Raw genomic sequence first — 23,221 nt, forward strand, 5'->3', positions numbered from 1 at the left:
ATGAGGGATGCGCTCAGCTTGAGGGTGCAGTGCCGGTGGTAGGGAGGGGAGACTGCAGCCACATTGCTGGGAGGGTGGGCCCCCCAAAGCCCACGGGGTGGGGCGGTTGCTCCTGCTGCCTGGGAGACCACAGACTGCTGCCCACACATCCTCATGGGCAGGCACGCTTGGGTCAAAGTGCGGTGTTGCCGTGTTATCTACCCGTCTTTCCCACGGCGTCGTGCCTAGCTCCTGTAGATGGGTCCCTGAAGCCCCAGAAAGCGCGGTGCTCCTGTGTTTTCCGCAGGCTGGATTCCGCAGGCAGAGCCCGCCTAGTGGCCTCCTGTGTGTTCATCAGGTCTGGGAGCTCTCCTTACTGAGTGGTGATCCGGAAGCCACAGGGAGGCCGCGGGGCCAGATGAGAAGTGGAGAAGCTTCTCCGGAGCTGACATCAGCAGCCACAGGTCCAGCTTTTGTTTCCCCAAGTCTGGTTTGCACTGAGGTTGCTAAGAAAGCTTTCTGCCGGGTCTGCTATGTCCTCGACTAGCCTCGCCAGCGCTCCCAGACGTTCTCATCTTCCCTCTGTGGGGTTCACGGTGGGGCTGAGGCTGCGGCCAGATGCATACCGCGGGTGTCCTCCTCTCTCGCGGCCCACCTGCCCTTCCCGCTCTGCCCACTCCTGGGTGGTGGATTTGGCAGCTGGCATTGAGAAGCTTCCAGTGTCTTGATGCAGAGGTGGGAGGAGGGGCCGAGGGCTTTGCCCTCCACCTGCAGTTCTTCCGCCTCCCGGAAGAGCTGTGAGTGGCACCAAGTTCCTTTTACGTGTGTCCCCAACCACTCTGTCATCATGAGAGGCCTTGGAGCCTGTTCCCACCGTCGCTGTTATGGATGCCCCTGCCCGCCGAGAATCATGGCCAGGCTGAGGCCGTTAGTCTCAGGGGCAACAGAAATTGCTTTGCCTTGGATTTTACGATTTGGGCAATGACAGCGTTTATACGGGCACTTCCTACTTACATACAGGTCGTGTTTCTAGTGGTTTATTTACAAATTGGCTGTTGGCCAATTGAAACCAGTTCTTAGAGAAATACGTTTTCGGGTGGTGGTTAGGTTTCCAGGCCAGTGTGCAGAGGGCTGTTTAACTTGGATCAAAGGCAGGGATCCGAGAGTTGGAAGGGGCGGGTTACAGGTCAAGGTTACACCGAAGAGGGGATAGGCAGGGGTGGGGGTAAGCCTGGGTGAGGAAAAGGTCCCTGCCCCTGGGTCCACGGAATGCCGTCAGGGTGGGGCATTCATTCGTTCGTGATTCCCTTGCTTCACCTCATACCCATATTCAGTTCCCCTTTGCTCCCAGACTCTACCCCCAGTCTAGCCCCCGCCCTAGCTACCACCACCCTAGTCCCAACTGCTGCCCTCTCTCCACCTCCCTGCTTCGTTCTCTCCCCCCACCCTGTCCCTCCCCACTGCCCACCACCAGAGTGAAGCTTTTAAAATGCAAGTCAGCTCAAGTCATTTTGCAAGGATCATGCAGAGCCCCTCCAGTCCAGGAGGCCGGAGTCAGCAGCTACCCCTCCACCCTCCACCCCATCAATTCCACTTACCTGGGGCCCACTTCACTGAGAGGTGGGGGGTGGGGGGGTCAAGGTTTCTCGGGCGCCTGCTTTCTTTTGGATCTGCTTGGTTTCCTTTTGCCCCTACGTGTTCCTGCTTACTTCCTCAACATCCTGGGTGACGTCTGTCTTTGGAGCGGGCTTACCACCCACCCTTTGCTTTAGACAAAAAAAATGGCACCTCCCTCCTCTCACCTGCTGTGTATACCCCCAAGAGGACAGGAGGACACTTTTTTTTTTTTTTTTTTTTTTTTTACTGCGCTCCAAAAGTTCATAACTGCAGTAATTCATCTTTTCTGGGCTCCTTCCTTAATTGTGAGTGGCAGTCACGTTCCTGCCCCCGTGTCAGTTTAGCTCAACTCTGCGCACCAGGCCTCGGGTTCCTTCTCATTAGTCACTCTCCCTCCCCTGCGCCACCCTTCCCTCCTGGGCCTCCAGCCTCCCCTTCCTGGGGTGAGCCGACACCCCGCCTTGAGCTGACCCGTCCATCGGGGCTGCCCCCTGCCCCTGGAAGGCACCCACCTCTAACTCCCCCTGCCACGTTGGCCTGATAGGCTTAAGTCACCCTGATTCGCAGGCAGGCAGCTGCTTCTTGGAGCTGCCCCAGGGCAACATCCCAGGCTGACTGTTCTCTCCTGTGGCTCCATCAGTGAGTTTCTGGGCCCTGTGTCACAGCAGCATAGAATCTGGGACTGCAGGAGCCCCTGGGGCTCATTTTGCTCCTGTCTTGCCCTCTGCCCTTCCCACCAAGGAAGAACCCTCTTCCCTGGCCAGAGACTGTCATGTTCAGCGTCCGCCTCCTGCCTCTGCCTGCAGGCTCCTTGCCGCAGGCTCCTGTCCTTGCGTCAGGGGAAAGAGCAGTATGTCCTGCTGCTGGAGTCGCCTGCCTCTGGTGCTGCACCCCCGCCGTCCCAGCCTCTTCTCTCCACCACTTGTTTACAGCTTCCCAGCCTCTCTGCCGTCTGGGTGACGGGAGCACCCAGCCAAGACAATCTGAATTAATTTTGCAAGTAAAATTTCATCAGACGACCTATCAAGCGCTTCACTAAATCAAGACATATTACATCTCGTGTGTGCCCTGAGCCCATTTATCATGAAAGTCAGCCCCTGAAATGCCAGACAAGCTTAGGCCAGAAAGGAGGAAGCTTCTTATATGAAGTGAGAGGGGTCTTCCTTGTCTCTAGATGTATGACCCCAGGGGCTTCGCTCTGCTCTTTTGCCAAGAAGGCATTGTTGATGGTACTTGCGATTCAGGGTCAGATGGCTCCGAAACAGAACCCCTGCTTTGAGGCTTCCTTGCTGTGCAACTCTGAGCAAGTTGCTTAACCTCTCTGAGCCTCTGTTTTCTTGAATGTGAAATGGAAATCATTATCTACCTTCAAGGGCTGTAAATGAGACGAGCCTCTACGAAGTCTCTGTATGATAACAAGGGCTCTATGAATGTCCCTTCCTTTCCCCCATAGGAGGTAAGTGACAAACCCTGTGGACATTTCTGGTTCCATCACGCTGACGTGGAGGTATCCGCACACGACAGGAATGATGGAAAATTAACAAGGGAGTAGAAGCTCTGCACGTGGCAGGTACGTGTATGTAGTTGATGGGGGGGGGGGGGAGATGGCTTCAGGGGACCGTTCCTGTTCACACGGAAGGAAAGCGGGCGGAAGTTGTCACCTTCCAGACACAGTATGGGTTCCGTACGTTGGTCCCTCTCTTGTGTCTTTTTTTCTTGCCCTGACTCATCACCTGTGAGTTGTTGGTTTTACAAAGACTTCTGAGATCCTTGATGGAGCCTCCCTACGGTGATGTTGATGGACCCTCACCTTTCTGCTGGGTTGTTTGGCTTTGTGGCTGTCACCTTCCCAGGTAGCAGTTGACTCGAGTCTTTTAGGAGCAGGCACAGGGAGCTAGAGACACGTCCTCTCTTATCTGCTGACAACTTAGGTTTGGACTCCTTCCAGAGAAGTCTGGGGGTGATGACCCCCGTGGGATATAGCAAAGACCCCCTTTGTGACAATTCTACTCTAAGCTTGGCCTCCTGGGAGCTGGGAAAGTGAGGTCCTGGGCAACCCAGGACTGGTTTTGGAGGGGCCCAGGCTCCCTAGCTCCCTCTGCCTTCTCAGCTGCTCATGCATGAGGCACGTGGGCACCAGCACCCCTGGGAAGGTCTGTCGTCTTTTGTTGGGTGCTTACCAGTGCTGCACCCTGAGCCGAGAGGGCCAGACAGAATCTTTCTGTCCACCAGGAGCTTCCAGTCCTGACTGGCTGTGGTGCCAAAGGACAGAATGAGGTACAGGATGTAACTTACTTCTTTAAGCACCAAAATTAAAAAAATATGTATCTTGGCCACTTTCAATATTTCCATCCAAATGGACCTAAGAAAAGGATCACTAATATGCGTCTGTCTTAAGCAGTGTACACAGAGCACAATTTGATCATCATTCTCATTACTCAGGGTCGTTATTAGAAACATCAACTACTACCCAGATATTCTGTGTCCCATACCAAGTGGCCCTGAACTGCTCACTTCTTGGGTTCTTTATCCATTTTATGATTTTTATCTCTCTCCTGCTTTATCAGTTGCTTCTTGCTGCTTTTGCCAGCCTGCCTGCCTCCCTTCTGTTTCGCATTTAGTGTAAATAAACTCTATTAGCAATAGGCGTAGGAGGGAGTCTGGGAGGGTCTCTCTTGTTTATTTTGAGGTTTGTTTTTTTTAAAAGATAGAACAAGACAGCTTGGGGAGGGGGGTTGAGGGGGGAGGGGCAGAGGGAGAGAGAGAATCCTAGGCTCCATGCCCTGCGCAGAGCCCGATGTGGGGCTCGATCTCATGACCCTGAGATCATGACCCGAGCTGAAACCAAGAGTCAGATGCTCAACAGACTGCACCATCCAGGTGCCCCTGTCGTTTCTTCTTTTATTTCAGTGGAGTTATGTCCCTTGGGTAGTGGTGGTATCATACTGCTTTGCGTTGATGCTGCGTTGTTTGCGTATATGCCGTTTTTAATTTCATTTATTTATTGAGATATCCTTGACATATAACATATTAGTTTCAGGTTCGATATTTGTACAGATTGTGCAAGGATCATATATGACCAGTGTTCCAGATAGATTTTCAGCTCGTGGTAGACAAGGGACCTCACGTCACACTGGTTATGCTCTTCCCAGAGCAGTGCTCCGTGTATGGCAGGGACCTCACATATGCGCACACTGAAGGTTTTTTAAAAAATATTTTATTTATTTATTTGAGAGAGAGAGCGTGTGGGCACAGGTACAGGAGAGTGGGGAGGGGGAGGGGCAGAGGGAAAAGCAGACCCTCCCCCCCCACTGAGCAGGGGGCCTCACAAGGGGCTCCATCCCAGGACCCTGGGGTCACGACCTGAGCCAAGGGCTGACGCTTAACCGACTGAGCCACCCAGCTGCCCCCACACTGAATTTATCAATGAATCTACTTCATGAAATAGGGCATGAAATTGAATGTATCGTAGTTGTATCCTCAGAAAGCGAGAGAGTATTTCCATCCAAAAGAGACAGTATGATAGTGGGGTAAGACTTGGTAAAATTGGGGCACTCATTTCAGCCCTTCCATTTACTAGTTGGGTGATTTTCGATTACCCTGTGCCTCATTTTCCTTGCCTCAGAAATGGGATGATTATAGTGGCTGCCTCATAGAGTTGTGAATTAAATGACAAGATAGCTGTTACAATTGCTTAGTACACATTCGGCACGTAATGAGCTCAGGGATGTTAATCACAATGACAAAGAAGCCTAATCCTTTGATTTGGTGGGAGAGTGGTGGCGATGGTCTGAGCTTTGCTAGGAAGGTTTTCTAGGGACCATTCCTTTCTGTCCAGGACTTCCTCCTCCTCCTCCCCCTCTTCCACGCCTCTGGGAAGATCTTTATTTGGTCTCAGCACTAGATGGATATTAATGCAGAAATGTTAAGGCTGAAGATTTCCACAGCCTTTGAATAATAGGCATTTGGAAAATTAAATATTTCTGTCAAGTAGGCCATAAATCTTGGCTGTTTAGGAAGGTGAGAAATTAAAATTGCAAAACAGCCGCGGAGGGAGCATGTGGTCCAGCCCCCGTGTGTGGTCTCAGGGTGAGGGTGGGCAGAGCGCAGGGCTCCCCGCGGCGGCACAGCCGCTTTGGAGCAGGGACTGGAGCAGACCTGGGGCGTGGAGGCCGTGGGGAGCAGGCTGGTCCTCAGCCTGGCGGACTTTGAAGTTCAGATGGTTTTGATGGAGGCTTCCCGCTTTGTTTTCTAGATCTGCACCCGGCCCGCGCCTGCCGGGCTTCAAGCCTTCTCTTCTTTCCCTCTCACGTTGGCCTTCCTGCCCACCCACCAGCCCACCAGCGAGGCCTCCCGCCCTCCTCCCGCCTCAGAGGAAGCCTGTGCCGCCCCTGTTCCGTTACCTCCTTCTGCCGCTGGAGAGCCACCCTGAAAGGGGGCAGCCCGTTCTGGGCCTCCCCTGCCCCAGCAAAGACAAAAGCGAGAGGGTCTTGTGTAGAGAAAGGATCTCCCGGACCACAAGGAGGGACAGCACATGTATTATTCTCCAGGGGACAGGAAACCGCAAAGACAAGGAGATGTGGGTGAGGCCTCTTTACATGGGACGCTCTGTCTTCCAGAAGAGCAAGACCATCCCCGCAGCTCCGTCTCCCCTCCCCCAGCCCCAGGATGGCCCAGAGACCCTCAGCCTCCTGGGTGTTGCTTTCCTGACTTCTTACCTGGTCACGTATCAGGACTTGACTCTTGTCTACTAAACTGCATACATGTGGTGTTAGGAGTGTGAATTAGTCACCAGTTTTGGGGGACCCACATGAAAAGGGCTACCAGCAAAGTAAAGCCTAGCTAGGGGAGAAGGGCCAGGGGTGCTGAAGAGACTTAGAGCCACGTCATGTTCTTTGTTTCATGCATGGGTAAGCGATTGGAACATTCCTGATATGCTGGATACCTAGGAAATATAAGTAACAGTGAGAACAGACTGTATTGGGCATTGTGCTAATAAATCCTTTAAACACGTTAATTCATTTAGCCCCAAGAGTCTTAAAATAATATTGTTATCCGGTTTAATATGGAAGCTGTGATTCAGAGAAATGACCTTCCCAGATGGAAGAGCTGAGAATCAAACCCACATCTGACTTTTATTTTTTTAATATAAATTTTTTTAAGATTTTGTTTATTTATTTGAGAGAGAGACAGAGAGAATGAGAGAGCACGAACGGGGTGAGAGGCAGAGGGAGAAGCAGGGAACCGGGTGCGGGACTCCATCCTGGGACTCCAGGATCATGACCTGAGCCCAAGGCTGACGCTTAACCAACTGAGCCACCCAGGTGCCCCCACATCTGACTTTTAACCACTTTGGATCACTTGCCAATAAGGCCTTGTTGAAAATTCAACAGGGAGTCTGACCTTGCTCCTAAGAAGCTCAGTCTAGAAGGAGAGCAGGTGAGTATGCTTAAGGGGCAAACTCAGTCTAGGATGGATGGCCAGGGAATAGGGAGGGCTTCCTGGAGGAGGTGATGCCCAAGCTGTGTCCAGAAGGATGCAGAGGAGCCAGCACAGGGAAGAAACAGAGGTAGGTGTTGTGAGCCTGAGGGAGGAGCTTCAGCCAACACCCAGAACCGAGTGGGAATTTGTGTCTAGGTAACAGGAAGCAGGCTGGAACTAAGGTACAAAGGAGAGAGAAGGAGCCAGAGAAGTGGCAGAAATCAGACAGGAAAGGCCTCGTATGTCAGGCTGAAGGTGCCAGGAAGCCACTGAAAGGGTTTACCCAAAAGGGAACAGGTTGAGACCCTCCGGTGGAGGTAGGGCGGCTGGGTAGTAAGAAGCAGAAAAATGAGGCTGTGGCAGCTACTTGTGAGAAATGTAGGCGTAAACTGAGGTCTGCAAGTGGACAAACTTGTGAGACTCTAGAAGGCAGAATCGATGGGACTTAGTGCTGATTAGACATGGGGGCGGGTGTCGTGTAGAGAAGGGAGGAGCCAGGGCTGAGGGACCAGGGTGGGCAGCCTGTCCGCACATATGTGTGGCCCACCTGCTTGGTGGCCATGGGGGTCTTCCCCGTGGACACAAACCCCGTTCTGGCCTTGTGTGGATGAAGGGGATGCATTCGGACCTCTGGGCTGTGGGATGCATATGATTATTGAGATGTCTGTCATGCAGGCAGGGGCCCAGCTGGCCCAGCTCCCACCTCTTAGTCGCTTCCAGGCAAACCCCTTCTTTGTCCCTTACAAAGGAAGTAGGCTCTTTCTGTATTGGACATATGGACGGTGTCATTATTGGCCTCTTTTCCTGTATGGCCTAGGGGTTGCTTGGCCAGCCAGCACTGTGCTTGGACCTAGCTTCTTCTAGGTTACTAGCATATGGCCGTGGGCAAGGCAGCTGTTGGAAAGCCCCCAGTCTAGGAGCTCTAAGTTTCAAGTTCCCCTACACCCCAGCTTCTCTGGGCTCTAGAGAACCCCTTCTGGGGCCTGGATGAACTGGTGCCCAAGGAGAAGCTTGTAAAAACGAGATAAGACAACTCCTATCCTATATCTCTGGGTTCCTGGGAAGAAAGCAGGGTGGGTGGCAACCTTCACTTTCTGGAGTAAAATGTGAACTTTTACAAACTGAGGACCAAAAACTAAGTCCAGTCTTAGGCCAGGGCCTGGGAGGGAGCAGAGGCAGCCATCTGGTGGTTAAGGGTAGGATGGGTGGGCTTTGTTCCCCATCTAGCGGGCTGCTTCTCTCAGCTCAGCGGACCTAAGCACTTGGGGAACTCTATCCTTTGGTCCTCCATGCAAGGAAATTAGATGTGACACTCCTGGTTATTCGACTCTGAATCCCCCCCCTTCCCGGAGCTTCAGAGAAGCCCACCTCCTGGTCAGAGAATTTATGAACCCCCATCTGCCCTTTCTGGCACCTGCCACACCTGGGATGGGTTCTGCCTCCCCGGCCCACCTTGAGCACCAGCCACCATTCTGGTTCGACTCTTTACGGACACCCGAGGGCCGGGCACATTATTTGTCCATCACAGAGGAAGTGTGCCAGGCGTGTCTCCTGAATTCAATACAAGCTCCCGGAGAGCCTTTGAAAGGCTTGGGGTTGGGGTTTGGCGGCGGCTGGGGGGCGGGGTCGTCGTCTTGGTGAGAGAACGTGTGTAGTGTGCAAGTTGGGGTGGGGATTGGCGATGTCCAGGCTGGCCGGAGGAAGGGCTCTGGGGCCTGGGCGTGGATGGCGGTGGAGGCAGCAAGCCTGGAGCCCCCGCCCGCCCGGCTGCCTCTCACCACGTGTGCGCTAGGCCTTCGTTACTCTGGCAACTCGCCCCGCTCAGACGGCACCAGGCAGCTGAATCCAGCCCCTTGTTACGGGGGGAAAATGCTCTCATTGAAGCGCCCGAGCGGAGCTTCTGCCTTCTATTGCAACCGGCGCCACCGGCTTCCATTTGTAAACTTATTAGTGTGCGCGCGCGCGGCGAGAGGGCCCGGGAATCCGGGCGGCGGCGCGGGGCGACGGAAGGGGGCGATGGCCGCCGCATGCTAATCAGGGGGCCGGGCCGAGCCCAGGGGTGCCCGTCGCCAGCGCCCCTGGCCCTGGCGTTGCCCTTGGCCCGACCTGCTCGGATTCCCTGACATTGTGCTAGGAGTGCAGTCGGAGCGGCGCATGGTTGGGGAGGGTCTCCGGACCAGAGAGGAGACAGGTGTCTCCCCCACCACTCCACCCCCACCCGGACACCGGGAGGGGGCGGCTCCCTGCCCTGGGGGGGGTGCCCTGGTCCCCAGGCCTGGGGCTCCCCGCAGCCACAGCCCGTGGGCGCTTGCCCGAAATGCTAATGCGCCCGCGCCTCCTTATTCCGAAGGGGCAGGTCATCAGCCCGACAGGTGGGGCCGGGCGCCCTGCTCCGTGTCCCGCTCCCTGTAGGCTCCCGAGTGGGCTGACGAACAGAGCGTGGGCCTTCCGGAAGCCGGCTGTTCTGGACCCATCTCAGGACTTCGCACAAGGGCAGCTCTTTGTTTACAGCGCCCCTTTCTCCCCCCCCCCCCGCCCCGTTTCCTTCGCTCCCGCCTCCTCCCCCTTTCCGGTGATCTGCTCCACGCGGGGGCGGGGCAGGGCTGGGGGGCCTTCCCTGTCTGAGCGGCCCCCCTCCCGGTCCTGGGCCGAGGCGGTGACGCTGGGGCAGGCGTCATCCCGCCCGTGGGGAGCGCTGTGCTGCTCTCCTGCCAGCGGGCGGAGGCAGTTGGCCGCCACCGAGCCGAGCCACCGACCGCGGCTTCGCCTACCTCGTCGCCACCAGCTGCTGACCTCATTAGGGCTGGTATCATGGAGGAGCGAGCCTTTAAAGGACCAGAAGAACGGGAGCTAAGTGGCTGCGAAGATATTGACAGCCTCCTTGGAAACTCGCTTCCCAATGAGCGTCCGCGTCCCCTCCTCCTTTAATTAGCAGGAGGGAGCTGGACAAGTTGTTACAACTGCAGGGAAAACGATAAAAGATGGCTTTGTATTAGTGTGGCAAATTTTATTAAACTGAGAGAAAGGGTAACTGAAACATGACAGCCGCGTGTGTAGTGCCTCCTGAATTTGTAATAACCCAATCTTGTTCTGAATCATCCCTGCGTTGGCAAACGGAATATAAAGCATTTAACAGATCCAATATTGCAGGAGGTACAACAGAGAACAGCCGAGTGGGGAGGGACAGGTAGGGGAAGAGGGCCTCCAACCCAGGGCAGCCTTCGCTGGTTAATGAGACCTGAGCAGAAATACAGGGTCTGGCTCCCAGCTTTGTCTCATTAATGACTCCTGCCCCCCCTCCCCAGGGGGCTCTTTCTTACATCTCGGTGTTTCCACTTAAAATTCAGAGGTAATATCTGGCCACAAGAGAAAACTTAACTAATAGCACATCAGTTGGTAGGGAATGGACAAAGCCATCTTTTCCTAAAGGGAGTAAAAAGTAAGACAGGAAATCGGGGAGGAAGGAGCTCAGCCACATGGCCCTTCTGGGCTTGGGGGACGACTTTGGTACCCAAGCTGGAAGGGGCATGATGCCATGTTCACTGTGCATTAGCTGTGGTGCCCATGGCTATCATTTTGGTGATAGACACGTGTGTGAAGCCCAGATAGGTTAAGTCCTACATCCAGGGTTTAGGAAATGGCAAGCTTGGTCTCGCACTTTGGTCCTCCAGAGTCCAAAGCCTATGCTTTACCCATTACCCTAGGTCTCAGATTTCAGTTGACAAATAATAAGGGGAAAAAAAAATCATTGGTAGAGGCACTTGAGTGAGGAATTGTAGCCCTTGAACTCTAGGGGATTTCAAGATCTTCTGATCTAGGGGAGATATTTACTCTGCTTTTCAGAGGAAGTGACTGGTTCCAGAGATGTTAAGCCACCTGTCCAGGGTCATCCAGCCAGGAGGTGACTGAGAAGGGAGATCAGACCGCACATTCTTCCCTACTGAGTAAGGCCTCAGACGTCAGATAAATCCATGCTTTATTAAAATAGGGTCTATTTAAGATGATTGCAAGCTAAATCTGCAGACTGAGCCTGATTTCTTACTCCTGCCATTTCCTTCTCTTTGGTCCTCAGTGGAGGCAGAGACGAACATCATCGTCCTCCCTGTCACTCTTCCTAGAGTTGAAGGCTGACATTTAAATCTGACCTCTCCCCTCGCTCAAATTCTTCCTGCCAAAGACTGAGCTAGACCCTCTTGGGGGTTTCACTTCCCACTCAGGAGTGATTAACGTGTCCCTTTTCCCAGCACGTAGAGGAAATGAGCAAAGCACTTCTGTTTGGAAAAAAAGAGAGAAAGAGAGAGAGGACAAAAATATGTAACACAACCCCGGGCTCCAGTTTGGGTTTGCAAAGTGGAAAACAAAACAGAACCATTTCCCAGGTACTTTTATGTTATTGCCTCTATAATGTGCCCAAAAATATTTTCCAAGTGATTCATCTACAATCCAATAAGAACAACGGCTGTTGCCATTCGTATGAAAGGAGCCGGAGAGCATTAGTGAGCAATTTTATTTTATGAAGGGGAAGTGGCACAGGTGTTTGGAGCCATTTGCCTGCGGCATCAAGGCCTGTGCCCGGGGCGTGCGTAGCTCCAGGTGGGGCAGCTGGCAGAGCTGTGGTTGGCTGAGACACCAAGCAGACAGTACCCCACAGTTAACTCGGGACGGGACTACCCATGGTGGAGGCTTTCAACGTCAGTGCACTGGCCTTCTGCCATTCAAAGATCTCTTTGTCGTCTGCTGATTTTCCAAAAGTATCATTAACTGTAATAATTCACACTTGTAAGGGACTTCGTAGTTGGCAGTGCTGCCTTTTACCCATCCTCTGGTGTGATCTTGATAACCACCCTGAGACTGAAACAGATCCTGTCCTCCCCATTTTACAGATGAGAAGACTGAGGCTTTGAAAAGTTTAGTGCTTTGTCCGGGTTAAGAGGCTCCCTTCCACCACTACCCCACCCCCCTGGCCATTTCCACATGTCGGTGTCCTCCTTGTAAATGTTGGGGATTTTGTGTTGAATTCTCGTTTGGAGCAGGAGGTGTGGGCTTCCCTAAGAGGGTAATGCTACACAGTGTCGGTCACTGGGACAAAAGGAAAGTTGTTAGCCAGGAAACAGGAGTGATCAAGAGGACCTCAAGGTGGCAGGGGAGAAACTCTGGGCCCTACTGGTGAGTACAGACTTGGAGGAAGCCGGGCATAGGGAATGGCGCTGTCTTCATACAGGCAGGTAGGGGCTAGGAAGGGTGAAGCGAGAGTCTCAGAGAGGGTCTGAGCGGACCGATGAAGGTTGGGTAGATGAGTGTCCCTCTTGTTCCTTTCCCCTTCCTATTTCTAGGCTGTTAGAAAAGTCTTATTGAATCATTCCAGTCTCATTAGTTGTGCGTTTGGGATTAAGGCAAAGGACCTGTGTCCGCAGCAAAGCATTCTTCAAAGGGGGTGGTGGCTGTTTCTCAGAGCATCCTGTCGATGTCAGCAATCATAAGTGGGAACGAGGGTCAGGGAAGAAAACCTGCTGCCTGCCTCACTGGAAAGCCTCCCTCTCCTGCCAACTGTGGAAGGCCAGGGTATGAGGAGTTTGAAACCTGATTGTCCACAACATTGTGAATTTACGTAACACGACTGAACTGCACACTTGAAAACCATCAAGATGGTAAATATTATTTCATGTATTTTACCAATAAGAAAAATAATTGTAACAATTGCTGGTAGTTTATGAGTCAAAGGCTTATAAGGGTTCTGACGATAGTATTTCTCTGCCTACCCTTCCCTAACCCCTCAGCCTCCCCTCTTCGAAGCAATGGCTTTCAACTTTTTATCTCTTTCTTCTGGCATTTAAATATCTCTAGAGTTCTAAATAATATGTATGTTTCGTTTAGTTTAATGCATTAATTATATTATCTATTGACTTTCTATTTATGCTAATGAGGATTTAGTTGTCTTCTGATTCTTACCCTCTGTATAGGGGATTTAAATTCTAGGTAAATCCATAGTCAGGATTTACATTGTGCCTCTTTGTGATTCACAGCTCACTATTATATTATGGTTATATTTCTTTTTTTTTCTTTTCTTGAAGTTCATAACCACCTTGTTTTGCTTAATTTTTTCGCTTTAATTGTACTTACCAATAGCCTCTGAGAATAATTTTCCAGAGGGTCAGTCTCATCAGACAATCAGTCCGTTCCGACACGCGTCTCGGAGACTTCGCTTCTGGACGCCGCTGTTGTGTCTGGTTGGCTTGTGCTTAGGCCTGCGGCTTGGCTGTGACCCTAGGACTTCCCTCTGCCCTGGTCCCAGGAAATCCCTTTGCCTTTCTGTAATATACATTCCTTATTTCTAGGATCTCGCATCCTCTTCTTTTTTGGCTTGCTCCATTATTTTGATGGAGCACATTTACCAGGAATTTTCTCAGGTTAAAAGATGTGCAGTGACCAAAGTCCTGGTGAGGACAGGCCGCGGTGTGGGCCTCGCACCCTGGGCTGGTGCCTTCCTTGCCTGGGACACGGTGGCCTCCTCTCCCCTGGGTAGGATTTCCTGCTTTCTGTAGCCCCTGCGGTCTTTCTTCTTATCCCTTCATCCTGCTGAAGGATTTTGATTTCTAGGAAGGCAGGGCCCTCACCCATGTCACACTAGTAAGGGGCCGAACTGTGACTTGAACCCAGATCCGTGGGTTCAAGTCCAGAGTCTTCTTCCATGCTCCCTGGTCCTCGCCACTCATCAGCCATCTGGCCTCACTCAACACACCTCACCTCTTCTCCCCTTCCTCCCTAGCCAGCCCCATTGTGGATACGCATGTCCCCAGCACCCTGCGCCCGTGCCTGGGCCCTGTCCAGGGAGGGCATGGTCTCCTGGGGGAAACCCCAAGGACTGTGAGATGACCTAGCGTTTTATCTGGGTGGCCGATCTGCTTGGTGTCGGTGGTGGGGAATGTGGTTAAAAGGATTAAGGGCATCCCTTTGTCTGTCACACAGCTCTGCTCAGGCCCCTTTGAACTGGCAGGAAGTCAGGGGAAGGGATCCCCTCTACAACATGCCTGGTCACCTTCGCCTGGAAAAATTCAGGTCTGAATCAAGCAAGGGAAGGAGTAGCACATAGAGAGAGAGTCAGGCTCCTCTCCATCAAGTCCCTTGTAACTCAGTAGGTGAGAGCATGTTATGGTAGCAAACAGGGCAGGAGAGCTTGTCGACTTTGCGGGGCTGTCTCTGGGAGGCCTTGCCTGGCCTGCTGAAGGAGGCTGCCTTCCCCCTCCCCTCCTAAAGCATTGCCTTCCTTGGGAAGCTTTCCAGGCGGACTGGAAGCAAGATGGCCGTGCATGCTGGAAGTCATGCATAGGTAAAATCCAGATAATTCCCAAGCTCTGCTTTAGCCATTAGTTTTCATCTTTCTTCCCACTAAACCTTTCTCTGAACTGCTAAGGGAGCAACGCGGATTGATTTGTGCCTTTCCCTTTATGTTTCCTCTGCTCCCTCCCTCTTTTTCTGATGAAGATCTAAATTACCTATGAAATGACCCAAAGTGAGGCCACGACATATTCTGCAAGAAGGTAGACAAGCAAGAGGCCTCAGTAATCCATAAATTAGATAATCAGGCCCAAAGCTGTTGGAGGTGATGCTATGCTGTTTACTCATTCATTCATTCATTCACTCCATGGTATCTTCTTGATTGAAAAAAGTTCTAGGCTGTGGTGTGATGAAATCACAGCATCTTGCTGTCTGAGGTATTTAAAGTGCATTTGAAGCCGCGTGACCTCTTACAAATTGCAGTCACCCCAAGGCTGTGAGCCTGGTTGGTTTTGCTCACTCGGTATGGGGTCCTCCGGGTCTGGCTTGGGCTGCGCAACAGGCAGTGTGCTCAGAATGAGAGCCCCATAAATGTTTGCTGTTGATGGTGATGCTTGATCAATAAAGCTAATCCTGCCATTGTCATCAGGGGATAAATCAGTACTCGCGTGCATGAGAATTTCCCCTTGAACGTGTTTCTGAGGGTGCTCAGTCAGACTCTTGATGGTTTCCAAGAGCTGGGGCATGATGAAAAGGGCCTTGGCAATTTGCTGCCGTGGAGAAGATGAGCAGAAAACAGGGAGGCAGTGAATTAGTCAGGGCCCCGCGACTCACCCATGCTACCCCACAGCCGCTGAGGACCCTGGGCCTCTGCTCAGCGATCTTCAGCTCGAGCTTATGGGTTCTTTGATAACAGCTCAACTCTTGTCTCTCTGGGAGCAGGAGGAGGTGGACACGAGGAAGGAAAGTTGGCGCTGGAGTGCTTGGGACTCAGAATGGTTGTGAGCAGGGATCTGAGAGAGCAGAGCAGGAGTGGGCAGGGGCGCGGTTGGGACTGGACTTGGACTCAGCAGGCTGTGGTCTTGGCCATCACAGACAGTGTGGGCATGAGCGGGAGTCAGGAGCCAGGGAGCCACAGAGGTCCAGGGCTTGGGGTTCGGGACCCGCTCCCAGCCCCTTCTGTGTGGGGTGGCCCGGCCTGACAGCTAAACCCGCGCTCACGTTCCAGCTCCTCCGTCCTCAGAGTTCGGGACGGAAGGTGGCTGAAGCGGCTGACGGTAAGGCCTTGGGACTCCAGCTGACCCACCTCCACCGGCTCAGGGATTGGGGGCGTCGCAGCCCCGAGAGCATCTCCTGTGACACATCCTCTCATCTCCGGGACCAACCCCAGGGCCGGATTGATTCCCCGATGTAAGATTGAGTCTTCGTTACGTGTCTTCTCCGCAGCCTTATCTTAAGCTTCCTGAGAACAAGTCAGAATCGTCTTCCCTCGTCCAAATGTGCCCTAGCATGCACCAGGCGTGTGGTAGGGGCTTAAGTGCTGGGTGAATGGAGCAGGGGGCCAGCTGTGTGTTTGTGCCTGAACGGGTGGGGGACAGTGCAGGTGTCCAAGATGGAGTCGCTGGGCAGGATGGACGCCATGGTTCTAGGTTTTCTTCCAGGGAGGGAAGGAGGGATGGTAATGACAATGTTCAAACACTAGAACAGTGCGTGCTCCACACCAGGGCCTGCTGGAACACCTTACACAGGTGCCCTCCTTTAATCCTTTTTTTTCTCATTTAATTCTCAGTACAGTCCTATGAGGCAGGTGTTCTTAGTATGCCCATTTCACAGATGGGGACATGGAGACACCTGGCTTCCTCCTGTGTGCTCTTCACATCCTTCCTTTGTGAAGGCTCGAATAGCTTCCACCTCCCTGTCACTGCATTTCTTGCTCTTCCTGGCTGTTTGCTTGTCCCGCTCCCCTAGGACTGACCGTAAGTTCTGTCCGCACAGGGACTGGCCTCTCTTGTGCGTATTGAACCCCTGGTGCCCGGCGTGCAGTTGGTATGGAGTAGAGGCCCCGTAAATGTCTGAATGGATGAATGAACAGACTGCGAGAGCATTACTTGCTCCCCACTGAAGCACTCCCCCAGTCTGCAGGGCGCTGGTTCTTTCTTCCCTGTCTCCCCACAGTGCCCACTGAGCAGAGGGGTGTCCCACAACCAGGCACCTCTGTTGAACCCATGTTTGTTGAGCACCTACTGTGTGCCCAGGTCCATACTGAGCGTCAGGAAAAGGGTCCCTGCCATCAAGGAGTTTCCAACATCTTCTGCAAAGAAATCCCTTCCCTTGCCTCTCTCCTAAAGCTCTCCTGTGCTTTTGGTGAATAGCCCCCACTTTGCCTTCTGTGGGTTCTAGGAACGGGCGAATGAGTGCCATTCTCAGCAGCCTTCTCAGCCTCAATGGACCCTAACAGAGCCACCACCCCCCCGACAGACCAGCCAAGATGGTTCAGTTTTGCACCTTAATGCTGGGATCCTTTGCTTGCTCCTTTTTTTTTTTTTAAGATTTTATTTATTTATTTGACAGAGAGAGAGACAGCCAGCAAGAGAGGGAACACAAGCAGGGGGAGTGGGAGAGGAAGAAACAGGCTCATAGCGGAGGAGCCTGATATGGGGCTCGATCCCAGAACGCTGGGATCACGCCCTGAGCCGAAGGCAGACGCTTAACGACTGCGCCACCCAGGCGCCCCTGCTCGCTCCTTTTTGAGGACTTGAGTATTTTTTGCAAAATCTGGAGCGTATAAGTTTTCTGCTCAGCCTGCGACGGGCTTAGGGTGTCTTTCCATTTTCTGTCTCCATCCTGTTCTCTCCTCTCCCTGCCCAGCCACTGCCTTGTACCTGATGTCATGTTCACACCTTACTCACGGAACCCGCATCACTTCCCTCTGGCGCCTGGGTCTTCCCACCATCTTCCATGCTCTCCTTCCCCACGGGGACATTTTTGCAGGAGATGCCGAGGGTTTTCTGAATGGGGTGTGCTCGTGAGAGGGTGAACGTGCCTCACACCCTGCCCCAGACACAACTGTATCTACAACTCCGCTCTTGCCCGGTTCTCTGCCCTTTTCCCTCCAGACCCCACTAGCCTCTCCACCCCCCTGCTCGGCACCGCCAGGAATGCTGGCGGGCCCTGATGTGCTTAGAACTGAGCAGCAGAAAGCTACTGAGGGGGCCCTGAGCAGAGTGGCTCTAACGTGGTCCACACAGCATATCGCTGCCGCTGGAAGATGCAGCCCCTTGCGTTTTTGAGGCGGCCACCATAGGAAAACAAAGTATGAATGGCCATAATTTCCTGGGCTCCTGAGCAAATTTGTATTTCATTCTGATTATTGAATGTGTTGCCTAATTGTAGCTATGAAAAGGAATAGTCCATCTTCCCCATGAAAGCCTGGTGCTGGCTAATTGTTGTTTAATTAGTTGATTCCAGTGGTCGAGGGGTGAGTTTGGAATTACAATTACAACTCCTATTATTTCAGGGAGATTGCTGAATTAATTAGTGGGACAATAGGATTCCTCATTGTTGACATCTTAAGAATCCACAACAATAACTTTAAAATGGGTTGCAATAATGGAGGTTGGTAATAGATCTGTCTTCTCTGCTGGGTGAGGCTGGTCTTTAGGAGGATGGGGCCTCCCTTTCTGCCCCCTTCCCAGGGGAGGGATGGGAGTCTGGAGAGGCAGGTGCTCTCGGTGAGGGCTTTGACTGGCCAGGGGTGGTGGAGGAAGCAGGGAGGGATCACCTGTGCTTGGCTTTCTCATGAGCTGAGCGGGTGGAGGCCAAAGGGAATGCATGATGGGAGAGAAGAGGAAGGAAAGGGTCCAGCCAAGAATGTGCAGGGTTTAATTCAAGGTCAGTGAAGAGGAACTTTGCTTATAGCTCTGATGATCACGGACAGCCACGCTGGCCGGGGGCAAGTGGTAGTACTTCTGGAGAGGCAGGACCAAGTGGTGACAAGGCCAAGGTCATGCAGGGAGCTCTTGGAGCTGGGTGGGTCCTTGGGAGCCTGTGTTCCCAGAGCCCCTCTGTGACTACCAGCCTGTGCGGGGCTGGGGACAAGGTTGGTTCTTGTTTGGTTCCAGGTGACCTTCAGCCTTCTGCTTCAGATCTTACCTTAGCTCCCGCTGGGCATGCCCAGGTTGGCGTGGGGAGCTGGGAGGATTCTGCTCCCTCTCCTTCCTTGTCATTTTCCCCCTCTCCCCGGGAGTCACCAGAAGCATCTTCCACTCTGGATATAAAAGAGAAATATTGCACTGTAGCTTCAGCAAGAGAGGTGATAATGAGGATATAGGAGAAACTGTTTATCCAGGTACTTAATATATGAATCATCCTGAAGGTCACGTGGCATCTTTCTTCCAAAGAGAGATTCCTACCCCAGCCTCAGCCACACACACGGAGAAATGGGGCAGGGTGTAGTTCTGTCCTGAATTCTGGATCTTGTGCACCTCGAGCCTGGAGACATTAAGTCTGGGATGGAGAGGGGGCGGGTGAGTGGGCTGTGGCCTCAGAGGACAGTGGGAGGGGGTGAGGTCCTGTGGAAAGCACTGAATGGGGTGAGGGAGATCTCTTGGTTTAGAAGGACCTTCTTCCTTCAGGTTCCGAAGACAGTCTCCCAGTGAAAGCTGGTTGGGAGCCCATTCCAGGCACATGTCCTCGGTGTGCATCTTTCCCTTTTCCCCCACCAGTGTCCCACTCTGCTTTTCCAGGGCGAGGCATCCTCCAAGGGGACAGAGGGCCCGGAGTTTCTTGGAAGGCACATCATTAAGATTTAATGGGACATTTCCTGCCAGACGGGGGGGTTGTAAAATGCAACTACTGCAGATAGCTAGGGGAGCACAGAGTCCTTTCGCCTGTCGGCTAGCAAAGGCCAGACATGAAATTATGCCAGTCCCTGCTCTCCTCTCTCCAGCTCTCCCCAGCCTCACCCCTGGGCTGCAGCTGCGCGGCCCTGGAGCAGCTGCTGGACAGTGTCCCTCCCCACCGGCGGCCCTGTGCGCAGCGCAGCCCACGGAGGGTAGTTAGCAGCGCTGAGAGCTTAATGAGGAATGCCGTGCCGAGCAGGGTCCAGGCGGCCATCCGCCCCTGTGCAGTTTACAGTCTCCTTGGCTCTAGCCCTGGGGACCACAGCCGCAGCCCAGGCATCCTTTTGATTCCCTTGATCCCCCACAGTGGGTTTTCCAGAGCCTTGATCCTTCAGGATCCTATCCCTTTGGCAGAGTGAGCCGAACAGCTGAAGGAAGTGAGTTGGGGAAGGGAGTGCGGGTGAGTGCCTGTGCATGTCCGTGCGAGAGACAAGAATCAGAGACAAGCAGACAAAGCGGGGGGGGCAGAGTGGGAGAAGGAGAGAAGTAAGGCTGGGGGCAGGGAACTGAAGGTCAGTGGTTACCTTCCCCAGGGCAGGGACATTTGGTCAAGGCTGGTCTCATTTGTGAGTCTACACCCACAGGAGCCTAGAAATGAGAACATGGAGGGACAGAGGTGGGCACAGCCCACAATCCTCTGGGGCTCTCTGGTCTGCGCCTCCACGTTCAGGCTGAGAACGTGCTGAATTAAAGATTCCCAAGAAGCCGGAGAGAGGCGGGGGTTTAGAGCCGCCCATAGGCATCTGACTTCTGAAACCACCTGTAGATGTGGGCTCCAGAAGGCTCTGCCTCTTACAGTGCATGTGACCTCTCTGAGGTCACACAGAAGTGAGGAGGCCATTGCCAGCCTCCCAGGGTTGTGGTGGGGGTTCAGGAGACAACGGGGACATACTAGTAGCTGATATTAGCTCCCGTCCCTCCGTTCCGTAGAAGAGGTGTCTAATGCAGGGTCAGACACAGGCGTGCTCTTAGTGCAAGCTGGCATAATCAGCCTCTGGAACCTGAGAACGATTTGGGAGGTGCCCCGCAGGACGTGGGGCTGGGCCTAACCTGCTGCCAGGCACCTACACCGCCTGCCATGTGTCCCTTCCTTTCTTGCGTGGCCCCACTTTGCCCATCCCCACAGGTACCCAGAGTGAGAGGTGGAGAGGGTTGCTAAGGCCACTAGCTCCCCCGTGGCTGGGTTTGAGCCCCGGCTCAAGTTCCAGGTTCCGGCCAGAGCAGGGGTGAGGGTGGGACATCCCTCAGGCGGTGCCATGCCTTCTCTGGGTCTGAGGCTCAGAGGCAGGCTCCTTCCGGAAGATAGAGCATTTGTGGAGTACCTACTGTGTGCCAGGCCCTGCCCCTGGTCCTGAGGATTCTGCAGCCGCTCAGGCTGGCGTGCTGGCCCCCTAGCGGAGTGAGGATGACCGGGATGCGATACGTGTCATGGCGACGGATGAGGTGCGGGGGTGCAGGATGAGATGGGGGGCTTTGCAGGGGGTACCGATAGGGCATCTTTCTGAGGCAGTGACATTTTTATGCTTAGACCTGAAAGGTCAGAAGGAGCCCTCCACACAGCGGTCAGGGCAGAGCCTTTCGGGTGAGGGGAGTTAGGCTGGAGCAAAATCCCCCCCCGTATTCTATGAATGGCATACTTGGGCATGCTTGGTGTACCCAAGAGACAGAAAGATGGCCAGAGTGTCCGGCTCATGGCGGACAAAGGGGAGGGTGTGCAGCGAGGCCAGAGCTCCAGGCATGGCCTTGTGGGCCGGGCAGGAATTTGGATTTTACTCTCAAGTGAGATGAGAAGACAGAGGAGTTTTAAGCAGGGAATGACATAATCTGATTTATATTTGAAAAAAGTAATTCTGACTGTCCTTTAAGAATAAATTATAGGGAAGGAAAAGTTAACAAGTGACACATAGCAGCCTGGCTTCGAGCTGACAGAGGCTTGGACGGAGGGCGGCCCTGGCACGGATAGACGTCTGTTGGGTGGGATCCAGATACATGTGCTTTCCTCTTCCGATGACGGTACACTTCACATACGCTAAAATGCATCACGTGCATGTTGACAAATGCACACACTGTGTGACCAGAGCCACTCAAGATACGGAACGTTCCCATCACTTCCCATCATCTCATAAATTCCTCTGTGCCCGTTGTCAGCTCCTCCTCCCACCTCCCACCCCTGCCAACCACTGATCTGGTTTTGTCCCTAGGGGTTTGCCCCTCCTAAAAAAGTCATGTAAATGGAATCACGTGGTACGATGTGGCTTTTGGAGGCTTTGCACAGTGCGGTCCTTCACTTAGTGCAATGGAGCCGAGAGCGCGCGTGGGGTGTGGGGGTGCAGGTATAAATGTGCAGTTCACTTCTTCCTGCTCAGTAGTATTCCATTCTGTGAAAATACCAGTTTATTCATTCACCACTTGAAGGACATTTGGGCTGTTTTTCATGTTTGGCAATGTCAAGTAAAGCCGCTGTAAACCCTCGAGTACAGGTTTTTATGTAAATATGAGTTTTTACTTCACCTGAGTCAATACCAAGGAGTGGAATTGCTGGGCCATCCAGTAAATGTAGGTTTCACTTTGTCAGAAACCCCTGACCTGTTTTCCAGGGCACCATTTTGCATCCCCACTTAACAGCGTGTGAGAATTCTAGTTGCTCTGAATCCCTGCCAACACTTGGTATTGTCCTTTTTTTAAAAAAAATTCAATTTTTTCCTCCATTCTAATAGATAACATAACGATATTTCATTGTGGTTTTAATTTGCATGTCCCCAAGAACTAATGATGTAAGTGTCTTTTCATCTGCTTATTTGCAATCGCTCATCTTCCTGGGTGAAGGATCTGTTCAAGCCTTTTGTACATTGTTGTGTTGCTTGTTAGTTTTCTTATTATTGAGTTTTGGGAGTTCTTTATATATTATGGATGTAAGTTCTTTATCAGAGATGTGATTTGCACAGGTTCTCTCCCACTCTGTGGCATGTCTTTCCTTTCATGTTCACTTGTTCTTGCTTGCTTTCTCTTAAATCACAAGACCAGGGATATTTATGAAAATAGAACAAAGACTAAAGCAAACATAATTCTTCTATGACAGACCACTCCTCTGTTGTCACTGAGAGCATGGTTTCAGAAGACAGCCTCTATGAGAATCTTATCTTGATGGACCAGATTTTGTCGTTCCTATGTTTTTAAATTATAGTAAAAAACACATAACACAAATGTAGTGTCCTAGCCATTTTTAAGTGTACAGTACCGTAGCACTAAATAGAGGTACATTATTGTGTAACCAGTTTCTCAAGCTCTTTTTATCTTTCAGAACTGAAATTTTGCACCCATGAAGCCACAGCTCTGTATTCCCTGCTCCCCCAGGCCCTGGCAAGACCATTCTTTCTGCCTCTCTGAATGTGGCTACTCGTTAAGTGGAACCACACAGTGTTTATCCTTTTGTGACTAGCTCATCTCACTGAAGATAGTGTCCTCAAGGTTCATCCGAGTTATAGCATGTGCCAGATTCTCCTTCCTTTTTAAGGCTGAATGATACTCTGGTGTATGTATATGCCACATTTTCTTTATCCATTCGTATGTCAATGGACATTTGTTTTGCTTATAGTTTTTAAAGATTTTTATTTATTTATTTGAGAGAAAGAGAGAGTGTGTACACACATGTGGGAGCAGGGGAGAGGAGCAGGGGGAGAGGGAGAGGGAAAGAATCGCAAGCAGACACCCCGCTGAGTGGAGCCCTGACGCGGGGCTCGATCTCACGACCTTGAGATCATGACCTGAGCCAAAAACAAGAGTTGGACTGAGCCGCCCAGGCACCCTTTGCTTATGATTTTTGATTATTGTGAATCATGCTGCTATAAAATTGGGTGTAAGCATCTCTCTTCGAGACCCTGTTTTCAACTCTTTTGTATTCTTTTCATTCTTTTGACAGTCCCTTTTGTGAGAGCAGAAGTTCTTAATTTGATAAAGTCTAATTTGTC

At 52.3% G+C, this 23,221-nt stretch overlaps 1 protein-coding gene across 1 annotated transcript in view; it reads left to right on the forward strand.

Moving 5' to 3' along the window:
* GRIK4 (glutamate ionotropic receptor kainate type subunit 4) overlaps positions 1-23,221 on the forward strand; it is a 417,047-nt gene that overhangs the window by 35,699 nt on the left and 358,127 nt on the right. The window contains exon 2 of the mRNA XM_026505548.4: positions 3,050-3,166. The gene's annotated coding sequence lies outside the window, so the exon portion shown is untranslated. The remainder of the gene's footprint in view (positions 1-3,049; positions 3,167-23,221) is intronic.

The sequence above is a fragment of the Ursus arctos genome, unplaced genomic scaffold, assembly GCF_023065955.2.
Source record: "Ursus arctos isolate Adak ecotype North America unplaced genomic scaffold, UrsArc2.0 scaffold_22, whole genome shotgun sequence".
Taxonomy (NCBI): domain Eukaryota; kingdom Metazoa; phylum Chordata; class Mammalia; order Carnivora; family Ursidae; genus Ursus; species Ursus arctos.